The sequence below is a fragment of the Typopeltis vanoorti genome, chromosome 25, assembly GCF_054136105.1.
Source record: "Typopeltis vanoorti isolate ZY-2024b chromosome 25, IOZ_Tvanoo_1.0, whole genome shotgun sequence".
NCBI classification, from domain to species: Eukaryota; Metazoa; Arthropoda; class Arachnida; order Uropygi; family Thelyphonidae; genus Typopeltis; species Typopeltis vanoorti.
The window spans coordinates 59,916,590-59,928,625 of NC_143573.1; the positions used below are offsets into that span (position 1 = coordinate 59,916,590).

Consider the following 12,036-nt stretch of genomic DNA (forward strand, 5'->3'; position numbering starts at 1 on the left):
CAACACAGTAGCATTACTACCATTAGAGAAAGTCAGTAATTACAATGTTCCCGGTGACGTTTCTATTAACTGGGCATACATTTGGGGAGGAGAAGGAGATGACTGGGAGATATTAAAACTCACTAGGAGTACCCGACAGAAGTTTGAAAGGTGCGTGCAAGGCTTGAATTGCAGTCTTAACTGCTTTACTACCAACCTGTCTACCATGACAGTTGCATTTAATAGGGTTTATTGTAGGTACCTTAAAACACTGTCAGTCAGGCTTTTAATGCCTTATGGGGGAGGAGGGGGGGGTTATTGACTAACTTCTAAAAGTCTTCCTAGATTGCTCTCATCACTTTGTTAGTTGGAGTTCAACGAACACAACTCTTAATGGGTTATTATTGTATGTTGTCGTGTTGCACATTATCTTGGTGAATGGCACCAGACGTTAATGTAAATATACACAGATAACATGAAATATTACACCTCGGACAACTATTCAGATAGTTGCTGGTGCCATCTGGCGGAGAGTGTTTTAAACTTGGTTGCAGCGCTCGCTATTGGAATGGAAAAATGGCAAAATTAGTATTTACAGACTATAAAATAACAAAAAAGGATTTTTAGAGCTTGAAAAGTAATTGTATAAATAATTTATCAGAACTTTTTTTTTCTTAAAAAATTCATAAGTAACAAAAGAATTTATTTTGACTTATGATCATTTCTTGTCATGTAGGAAAACTAGAGGAAATTCGAAGCTTAAACGAAAAATAAGACCGCAGTTTCTCCCCCCCCCCATGTTTGGAGGAGGGGGGGGCACGGGTTCTCCACAAGGAAGAACGCATAGAGGTTGTCGGCCTTCGTACAGTCAGAAACTCGTTGTCTTGAAAGGGCAGCAGCAGCCGGTCATCCACCCAAATACTTCCTAGACCGAACACGATTAACATTTAGAATATGTCTCATAAGCACAATAATGCACACAACAGATGGTCGTACGTATGAACTCGGCCAATATCTTCGGTAACTTGCAAAAACCAACATTAGAGGGGTATTAAATAAACGTATATTCCAAAAAGGTCTTAATGTATTGTAGTCTCGATTTAATTTCAAATAATTAGGTGACTTAGTTAAATAGTTTTCAGTCCAATCTATTATTAATTGCGTTTATCAAAACGTGCAAGGATTTGTTGAATTCATTTTGTCTGTTTGTCGGTACGATATTATTCCTCTTCTATGGATAGACTGATTTTGGTGAAATTTGGGATCCTAAGTACAGTTTGGAGTCTCTGTAGCTCAGTTGGTATGCATGAGCCCTTTGGTAGGAAAGACCTGGGTTCGATTCCCATCTATGACGAGCGGAATCAGGTTTTTAATCAAATGGTGAGTTAGCCGGTCTCATACGGAGGTGGAGGATTTTTCTCTCAGAAACTCGGATTAGTGCTTCACAATCTTATCTTTCGACTACACATTATAGACCTGAAGTGGAGATTGTGCAGTTTTGATTAAAAACAAATTAGTCTCTGAAATGGATATACAGTGCATAAGACTAGAATGAATCCAGGTTTGTTTGCTATGATAATGGAGAACGCCACTGTATGAAAGAATTCTATTGCGAATTGTCTTTCTTATGATTATTTGTAATCCTTTCCATACTTTGGATGACTGTGTAAGGTTGTGTGCTTACAAAAACTCGATTTTTAACTTCGCATCTCAGAAAAGTCGGTCAAAGAACTCGCACCATTTTCGAACAATGTTAGTTAGGGTTTAGGATCATGAGATGGTGGCATTTATTTGTTTGTAACTGTCAGTAACAGATGTCATGTACATTTCATGGGTAAGAGTAAAATAATGGGTTTTCTCTGATCAGTGGAATTTTTTCCTACTGGGTTTGATAAAAACACTTCGCTTGAAAAGGATGTACAGGGTTCGTATTCAAAATAGGAATCAAAGTTTCTCACTACTTGACTACTTCCAAAATAAGAACATTGCATACAGGTTATTTCCTTGATAATTTAATATTCTTGTCTAATTTCATCTTTACATTTTTTCGACGTTTATGAATATATCCTATTTATTATGCGTCGCAGTTCGTATTTATCAATTCGCATTCCTATCTGATAACACCTGAAGAAAATATTCCCATCATTTGGCTCTTTTCAAAACTATCGGAAAGAAAATTACAAAAAAATTAAAAGTTATTGTAATTAACAATTTTTTAAAAATCAATAATAAATCAAAACCTTGATTTGACATTTTTAGTTTTAAATATAAATTGAAAAAAAAAATTCAGCTCCTTAAAAAATATTTGTATTGTTCTAAGAACAAAAATAAAAACATTAATTTACTCACCCAATCTCTCTCATTATCGATAAAGAAAGAATTACAGTAACATCTTTGTTCGTCATGCAAGGAGAATTGAGACAAGTTTAGAATACAACCTAAGTGGCGCAGTCGGTAGCCATGACGCCTTTTGGTGCAAAGACCTGGGTTCGAATCTCATACGGAAGTGGCAGGACTATCCCTCTAGTAGTCGTCTACAGATATAAAGAGGTTTTGTAGTGTCGTCATAAAATAAACAACTAACCTTGGGGGGGGGGGACTTTATCGGTAAAAAACTTTCATCGTTGCCTAGGCATCCCGATAATTTTGATTCAAGTCGTGTCGTTTCCTTTTCACATTTTCTTTAAATTTACTTCGAAGCTGTACTATTTGTTTATTACTCTAGTCTTTTAATTATTATGTTTTTTTCTTGCTTGCTCCTTATTTATCATTTCATTTTTTTGTTCATTCCTTTATGTCGACTTGTATCTTGTTTTCTCTTTAGTGGGCCATCTTCAGGTCATTAGGACGAGCAGTAGTCCAATATAAAAGAGCGTGTAATGAAAAACGAATCCCACAGTAACACCTCATCACGTGACCAAGAAAAAATAAATAAACCCGGTAACTTCAACAACCGAAAGCACTTCCTGACTCATTACACTTTCCCTGTTTGCAAAACTAGGACTTGTTAGATTCTAAATATAAACTTTGTTCGCATGCAACCCAAGGAGTATCCGAACTGTTTAAGAAGTTGCTGGAACACACAAAGAGGAAGGAGACAACAAAACGAATGGTAGAGGCTACAATATGAATAACTAAAAGAAAAAACCCACTATCGATGTTCTTATTGGAGCTTAGTTTTAATGGTCCCTTGGAGCAATTTCCTTTACATAAGGGATTTAAGGCTCTTGCATTGATAGTAGTTGGGAACGGTGAGGTTGATAACCGTTTGATCACACATAGTTCATCAACGAAACCTCATTAGACACAGTAATAGATCAAAAAAAGTCTCAATTATATTCCCCCCCCCCCTCTGAACACTTAACGATATTTTTATACTGTTCGTAACGCCGTCTGACTAACGTATTTGGACTAAAGACATTCGTGTTAACATATGTAGAAATTGGGCGGTATTGAGATTCATTTATCATTTACAATAGTCATAAAAGGAGTCACTTTGGCATTTCAACTCCATTAAAAAGATAGAAATTTGACAGGATTACTCATGACTTTCCCATGGAGCTCGTATGTAAGAAGTAGAAGCTAATTGTATCCTTAAGCTGGGGGGGAGGGACAAGGGAATGGAAGGTTACGTAGATAAGAATTCAGTCGACATCCTGGTGGTGAAATGGGGAACGTCATTACGAACAACTGACAAAAACATCTTAGTGGTGTTTATGAACTAGAACGAATTCTCCTGAAAAATGTGGGATGAGTTTGGAGTTTTCTTGAAGTACAAATAAAAGAAACGCTTAGGTAGGAAAATTTATGACTAAATCCATTAATTTAAAATTAATTTCTTTAATCTGAAACAAGTTATGAAGTCAACTTTGGTGTAATGTGTCTATTCTTTGTTGTATTAAATACAAAGGTGTCTACGTGACGGAGATTATCCCCTCCACCGACATTTATCCTTCAAGACACTTGAGATTTCATCGTTCTTTACACAGCAGAACTGAAATATGGCCAGACTAAGTTTCTAATTCCAATTGCCTAACTCAATCTTAATGTGCTCCAACTTGTTGTCCAAGTTGAACTCAAAATAGTGAGTAGAATCAAGTAGTGTTCCAACTGGTCTCGTTATGTGACTTCCACCCATCAAACGTTGCACTCCTAGAGTACTTTAATCCACCTGCGTTGGGCTAAGATTTTTTTTTATCTTTTATTTTATTTTTTATTCGTATTTGGGAAAATCTGATCTAGAGACAGAACATGGAACTTTTTTGCCACTTCAACTTCCAATAAGCGGGGAGATGGTTTCACACCTGGCGATGAAATGACAATCACAAACATCCATGCCCACGGTGGGATAAGACCCCGCAGCTTGTGGTTAGAGCCCTCTGTTACCCTAGAAACATTATGTCACATTCACTTTACTTAATGTATGGAGACAAAGGTAGATATATAACTCCAGTTTTCTTTGGATATCGAAGTGTTTCAGCTTAATAGTGAACAACAAAGCTTCACTTGAGTGATAGCTAATTGTGAACCCAATAAATGCGATTTTTTTATTCGAATAATCAACTTGAAACTTCAATTCATTTATAAAGTTACTCGTCAACATATGTGCTGATGACAAATAGGTACAACTAAAAACTAACCATCAATTTGTAAGACCGAATGATGCACGAACAAAATGAAGGTTATTTAAATAACTGCTCTTTTTTTCATTAAGTGTTGTTGGATGGGAACCAGTCGATGACGAGCAAGCAAAGTTGCTATTTATCATCTAGTCACATTAACTGTCTTGATTATGACAAATCCTCAACAAAGCCATTAGCTTTTATACAGAATGAGAAGGATGCAAATTGGAATTTATGATTTTCAAGAAATAATTCAGTGAAATAATACGCTGTAAACGCTAAAATAAGTAAATCATGTTCCTCAGTAGAGGAACATGATTTACTTATTGTAATAACTTATAATAATTTATAATAATTTACTTCGCGTTCCTCAACGCGAAGATATCGAAGTGTTTCAGCTTAATAGTGAACAACAAAGCTTCACTTGAGTGATAGCTAATTGTGAACCCAATAAATGCGATTTTTTTATTCGAATAATCAACTTGAAACTTCAATTCATTTATAAAGTTACTCGTCAACATATGTGCTGATGACAAATAGGTACAACTAAAAACTAACCATCAATTTGTAAGACCGAATGATGCACGAACAAAATGAAGGTTATTTAAATAACTGCTCTTTTTTTCATTAAGTGTTGTTGGATGGGAACCAGTCGATGACGAGCAAGCAAAGTTGCTATTTATCATCTAGTCACATTAACTGTCTTGATTATGACAAATCCTCAACAAAGCCATTAGCTTTTATACAGAATGAGAAGGATGCAAATTGGAATTTATGATTTTCAAGAAATAATTCAGTGAAATAATACGCTGTAAACGCTAAAATAAGTAAATCATGTTCCTCAGTAGTATAGATAGTTAGTATCCCTGCCTATCACGTTGGGGACCAAGGTTCGGTTATCCAACGCGAAGAGTATCTTCCGCTGGCATAGTATTATTATGGCGAAGTGGATAGCATGCCAGCGCTCTCCAACCAACAAGTTGTGGTGGAAGAGCTGGCATGTTGGAGAATTGTGGTTAATCTCAAGGACTATACAAGCTTGAACTGGTGTCGTCCTTGAGATTATAACGCTTTTCGTCCCCCCCCCCAAACAACATACGAAATTTATAGACATGCTTCGGATTAGCTTTGATTTAAAACAACCAGCAACCACCGTTACACTAACTATGTCTGTACGTATTTCATCTGAAGGTGGGATGCCTCAATATTTACAATTGGAACTGTAGGACTAACTTCAGGATGAAATTCACACGTGTTACTGTGGAAGGAGTGCTCAATCAGATAACGTCTGCAATGTCATTTATTTAAGACCTCGCATTACATAACCTCAAGATATAGAATATCCATACGCAAGTTAATTACTAGTCTTATTTTTCTTACCCTTGTTTGTGCTGATAAGGAATTTTTCATTTCAAGACCTTGGATCAAACTAGTTATCTGCGGTTTGGGATTGGTTGCTATGCTTTGTTATTGAATTAGAAATTATAATTTTTTTTTTAAATTTCATTTGTTTATTTTAACTAACTCCTTCCTAAAATTAAATTTTGGTCTAAAAATAAAATATATCAGAGTTTTAATCTCCGCGATCCAAGATAGCTGGCTCTGTTAAGATCACCAGAGCTGTTATGCAAATTATTTAAGGCTAAGTGAAAATTTCTTCAATCATATCACGAACTGTGTTCAAACAGTCTCATTTTTCAACGAATGGGTGATCATCTGTGAAGTGTGATACTTGATATCCGTTTACTCACACTTTAGGGTATTGAAATATCATTTCCGGTAGATGGCGGCCATGGTTCTGGTAATTAGTTACGAGAAGTTACACGTGTTTCAGATAATATGGAGATTATTTATTCATTCATTCTCTTTTATGTCCGATTTTACACATTCCTCATAATTTTCTCATTTTTTTATTCATTTTATATTTTCTCTTTCTTGAATTTTGCTTCTTTTTGTTCTGTCATTTCAAGCGATTTTTCTTTTTGCCTTTTTTTTTTTTTTAAGGACAGTTCCCCCAAATTGGTCAGCAGCTTTTCATTGGATGCCTACATAAATGGCAAAAACAAAATTGTAAAAAATAAAAATAAAAATAAAATAAAAAAGCTCGGAGAACGTCAGTAATTAACAGACGTACTACACCGGCTTCATAACTTTAGTTGCTTTGGACACAAATCTTTCTCGTCATCCTGCCATCTTACAAGTGAAAGCATAGATGCCACACCCCTGTACTGTGTGCACCATCTGGTGGCTGTAAGAAGAAATAAATGTATTTCATTTATTCATCTCCTCTGCCAAAATATTTTTTAAAACACATTCGCATTTTCTATGTTACACTCTTTGAAGTATGCGTAAATCTGGTAATAAAATATGGGATGTGCTGCATGTTTTGCACTGTACTCGATGTCAAGATGCCACGTTCAGCTGAACTAACAGACTTCCAACGTGGGATGGTTGTTGAGTATCACATTAGTAGTTTTTCTGTCCATGTTGCTACTGTCTCAGTATACCCAAACCCAGTTGTTTATATCGTTCATAGTTGATATTACTACCACAGCAAGAAAACTCCATGGAAGGCCATCGACACTCACTGACCGAGATCGACGAGCTCTGTCTCATAATGTTCGAGCGTCCCGTAAGCCATCAACGGCGGACCTCGCAGTCAACCTGGAAAATGATGCATAGACATCTGTCAGCAATAGAACTGTCCGCAGAGAGTTGCATGCCATAGGTTACCACGGCAGAGCTGCTACGAACAAGTATCCCCCGTCCGTCTCAACGTCAAACGATGTTTGGACTGGTATCTTTCATACTGTTCCTAGACCGTGGATGACTGGAGCGACAAATCACGCTTCCACATATTCCATTCTGGTGGTGGTGTTTCGATCTGGACTACTACCCCGTGCATGGTTCCAGCAGGACTGCATCATTCCAAATGTCAAGTTTGGTGGATGCTCGGCAATTGTATGGGAGTGTTTCCGTTGAATGGGACTTGTTCCATTGATGGACGTGTCCAAAACCATGACGTCTGATAGTTACCTGGACAACTTCATGCTTCCGACACTGTGGAAGTACTTGGGAGGTGACCCTTGCATGTTTCTGCACGATAATGCTCCATGCCATGCTGCACTGCGTATCCGAGACCGATTTCCACAAAACAACGTTGAAGTGTTGACCTGGCCTGCTCAGAGTCCAGACTTCAACCCCCATCGAACATCTTTGGGACGAATTAGAAACGAATTCGCTCCAGACCGCAGCGGCCGTCACCCACATCCGCTTTGCGCGAGGAATGGAAGAATATTCCTGCTGTAAATATTCTTGCTGTAAAAAGGATGCTTCTTTTAAGGTAAAATGATGAAAGTGAGTTATTATTCGCCATAGTAAACAAATCTTTTACGATTCTAATATAACAACATCCTTTTATCTGTCAGTATCTCATTGACGTCATTGAGATCTGATAACGATTGATGAATAATTTACTTTGCTTTTCAAGTGAATAAATCGTTCAATACTTCTTCCAATTAGGCATAGTTTAGGGAACTTAAACACCTTTTTACTCTCGTTAACCTCTGGATTTGTTTTGCAGTTTATCTGTGCTATTTTACGAGTGAATAAACTGGGAAGTGCATTAACAACACCCTTGTCTAATACGAAAAATGGGGTTTATATTGAATTAGCCGCCCCTTTGCATTGGGAAGCATTTATCAAGGGATCTGTCGAAACTAGAATAGCAAATATTAAGCAGGGAAAAGGGCAGGTCAGTTGCACGCTGAACTACAGGCAAAGGGTTCATTTAGTTCCACAACACGCGCTTTCTAATAGGGAGCTTGGTTGGCGCTGACATCTTTATGAAGTATGCGAAGGCGTCTAGAAGAGGTCGCGAAATAGTTTTCCACCCAATGGACCTTCTAGTAGCAGTCGAGTAACCCGGAACTTAAGGGTGATAATTTGTATCTTAAGTTATTCTACACTGTATCGTCTTTATTTCTTACTTTCCGTCAGTAATTAATTTTCCAGTCACCAATTCATATCGAAACTGCAGGATACTTCTTAGTCTATAGGAGCACCGTAAACCCAGTCAAAGAAATGGACACTGAAGTCGTTTTAACCTTGATGTTTCAGGAATTAATCCTTGGCGATATACACGGCTCTTTGTCGTGTATATCACGTATAAAAGAGAAATAATTATCCTTTGAAAATTACACGGCCGTTTTATACTTTAACTCACGTGACTGCCAGTGTTTCGAAATTCCCTATTTCTACGAATACATAGAAATAGGGCATTTCAAAAATAGATCAGAGAACTTATGAGAATACAATCTTTGGTATTCAGTACTCAAAAGACACGAGCTCTGCCTAAGAACTAGTATAATTGTGTTTTATTAGTGCGTTTTAGATTTTTTTGGTTTGATAGCTATTTCGAACTGTTAATTCAAAATTATAAATTTATTTCTATGAAATCGAAGATAATTTAAAATACTCCTTATAAATATTTATTTAATAACTAAATTAAAATCATTTATGGCTCTTATTCAATAATTAAAGTTACACACCAATTAATAATTTATTTAAGAAAAATATAAGTTTCTGATATATGATTGTTATGTTAAATCTAAATTTTTTTTAGATTTGCAGAATCAATTTAATGTTCATTGCAGAGGTGGTGTCTGATGCCTCCTTCTTCTAACTTTCTTTGTCCAGTGCAGTGTCACAGTTTCTGTACACCCATTCCACACCAGTCCTTTATATATATATATTTATATTTATTTATTTATATCGTCTATCCGTACTCTGTATAGTTTACCTCTTCGGTTTAAACCATCCAAAATACCAAACATAAATGTCTTTATCTTCCGGTCCTCACTCATTCTACAGATGTGTCCAAATAATTGCAGCTTCCATTTTATAATCTGCATTAGATTCTCTTTTGGTTGTATCTTCTGATAGTTAACCATTTGTCTAATATTAATCATCTAAACAGTGGTGTCCGATTTCTATAGAGCCAAATTTCTAAGAGTTAATGGCAGGCTGTATTTTTTTAAACTATGTAAGATTGATATAACGTTGTCCTATGCAATTTATTAAAGCTCTTTTATGTAATATCAACAGAAAGTTTAAAATTTGGAAAAAAAATACACTTAAACAGAGCGTCGTAGACGGTGTTAAATTCAAATAAAAGTTGTATATATCCTCTTCGATGCTTGTTCATGTCAGAACACGCATATATAAACACTTCCAAACATTGAAATTATTTTTAATCCCAAAAAAGCTCTTATATTTCGGTATTTCTCAGTGAAAAGCAGTGTAAACAATTCTAGAATTACCGAGGAAGAAAATACTATACACCATCCTTAACTCAGAGTGTTTACATAAATACGGAATTTAAAGAGGTCTTTATAGGAGCTGTTTGGATTCCATATACAAATTTCGTATCTCTGTGAAATCCTTATTATATTTTCTTACCATTGATACCAATTCTGAGTTTATATTTTTATAAGAACGACAATTTAAAATATTTTTAGAACTAAGAAGGGAATATTTTAGATATTTCTAACAATTTCCTAACTTCTCTGTGGTTGTTTGGAACCACAAGGTTTTATAATAGGATTTCTAGATCAATTTGATGACTTGTTAATATTCCTGGACTGCAACAGTTAAAATTTTATTCTCCTTCCTGTATCCACCGTATAAATAATAGATAAAAATATAAATGATGGTACATTACGAGTAAACTCCTCCAAAGGTGAAGCTTTTGGAGGAGTTTATTTAAATGCTTACATTGAATTTTTTTAGTCATTGCTCATTGGTGGAAACCTTGGGATAATTTAAATCTATTTAAGTTAAATCTATAAATATTGTGGCTGACTATTTCGATGTAGATTTCAGTTTTATTTTTCACCAAATATTTGGTTGAAAATACTTCAACAATTTTACAATTTACTTTCCTTGAGAATATTATAAGTTTCCATCGCATGTTTACACAATAGAAACTCTTTAACTATCGGTAACTTAACGATAAACCAACACAACTTAAAAAAAATCTGTATTAGCCAGAGTCCAAATTGCTTTTCCAATACCCACCCTTATTTATCATCTTATTCACAAACAATACTTATTAGTCATCGAACAAATGCTTTATACACACATACTTCACCGAGGCTTGTACAAGCCAACCCTCTCGTTTTCGCTTACATTCTCACGATGGTCTTTTTTGTCATGAATCACTCCGAGTGTTTCATTTGTTGTTCTGCTTTGATTTATTCGCATGCCAACACGCACACCAACAGCACGCGCACTGTTCTCCTTATCGAAGAACAGTGCGCGTTATCTCCTTATTTGAATTAGTATAGAATACTAATTCAAATAACTAGTAACCTTACTCATCTTGATTAATTTTTCTCTGAGTTGAAGAAGATTTAATTAAAAAAAGCATTAAACAAAAAATCACATCTGGTTTATCTAAAGTCCTTATAAAGACTTAAAGGGACGAAGCAAGAATGCTTTTCATCTTCCCCGTTATCTGTAGCGGACAGTGTAGGGATAAGGTGTTATTGAGCTATTAAAGCTCTGATCATGGCAGGAGGGTAACAGCAATAGCCGATCCTCAGAACTTCATTGGCTACAGCATTGCTATCCATTATCCATTACCCTCCCAGGGTTTCATTCCACACACCTATCCTCATTAAGTAATGTAAACACCATTCAGGTTTATCTAAAAATTTTGTTCAAAAGTTATTATAATTCTATGATATTAATTAATTAAAGGTGTACTTCGTATTTTTATAAATTAAAAAAAATAATGCAAAAAAAATTAAATTAATATTTAAATTTAAATATAGTTATTTGTTACTTTTTGTGAGTTGAAAGCGATTTCATCTTCTGCGGAAAGTTAAACATATCGTGGAAGTGGGAAAAAAGTGTCAGAAACGTAGTGAGCAAGTCCAGAATATCTCTGTCATAGGACTAGTTATTGACAATACAGTAATGTGAATGCTTGCCATCATCAATTCGATTTCAAACAAGGTGATCTCTGAATATTAGATACGTTTATGGAAAATTAAGGACATCAAGGAAATTTATGTAAAGGAGAGGTGTATGCAGATCTCTCTCTAAGCAATGTATTAACTATTTGGAAAAATTCTTTGAAATATTTTAAAGTCTGCTGAGAATCTTAACAACTGGAAAGGCATTGATTTGATTTTCTTTCTGCCTCTTATGTGAAGACAATATTCGGTAAAAAAAAAACTCGATAAAAGTCAACGGTGAATCTTTATTTGAAGAAGCTCATTGTAGGATTGAAGTCTAAGGATGTGTGTCCAAAAATCCCACTAAATCCCAGTGAGATCACTGGATTTAGTGGGATTTCTGGTGAGATTTTTTCAAAGTATTCCTGGTGAGATTTTTACAGGGTAGTTCATCGTTGCTTTCCCCATCTCCC

At 35.5% G+C, this 12,036-nt stretch overlaps 1 long non-coding RNA gene across 1 annotated transcript in view; it reads right to left on the minus strand.

Annotated features, from left to right (window-relative positions):
- Positions 1-1,969: 1,969 nt before the first annotated feature.
- Positions 1,970-12,036, minus strand: part of LOC150092775 (uncharacterized) — a 33,462-nt gene continuing 23,395 nt past the window's right edge. Inside the window, exon 2 of the long non-coding RNA XR_016550531.1 lies at positions 1,970-2,141. This is a non-coding gene — a long non-coding RNA (uncharacterized LOC150092775). The remainder of the gene's footprint in view (positions 2,142-12,036) is intronic.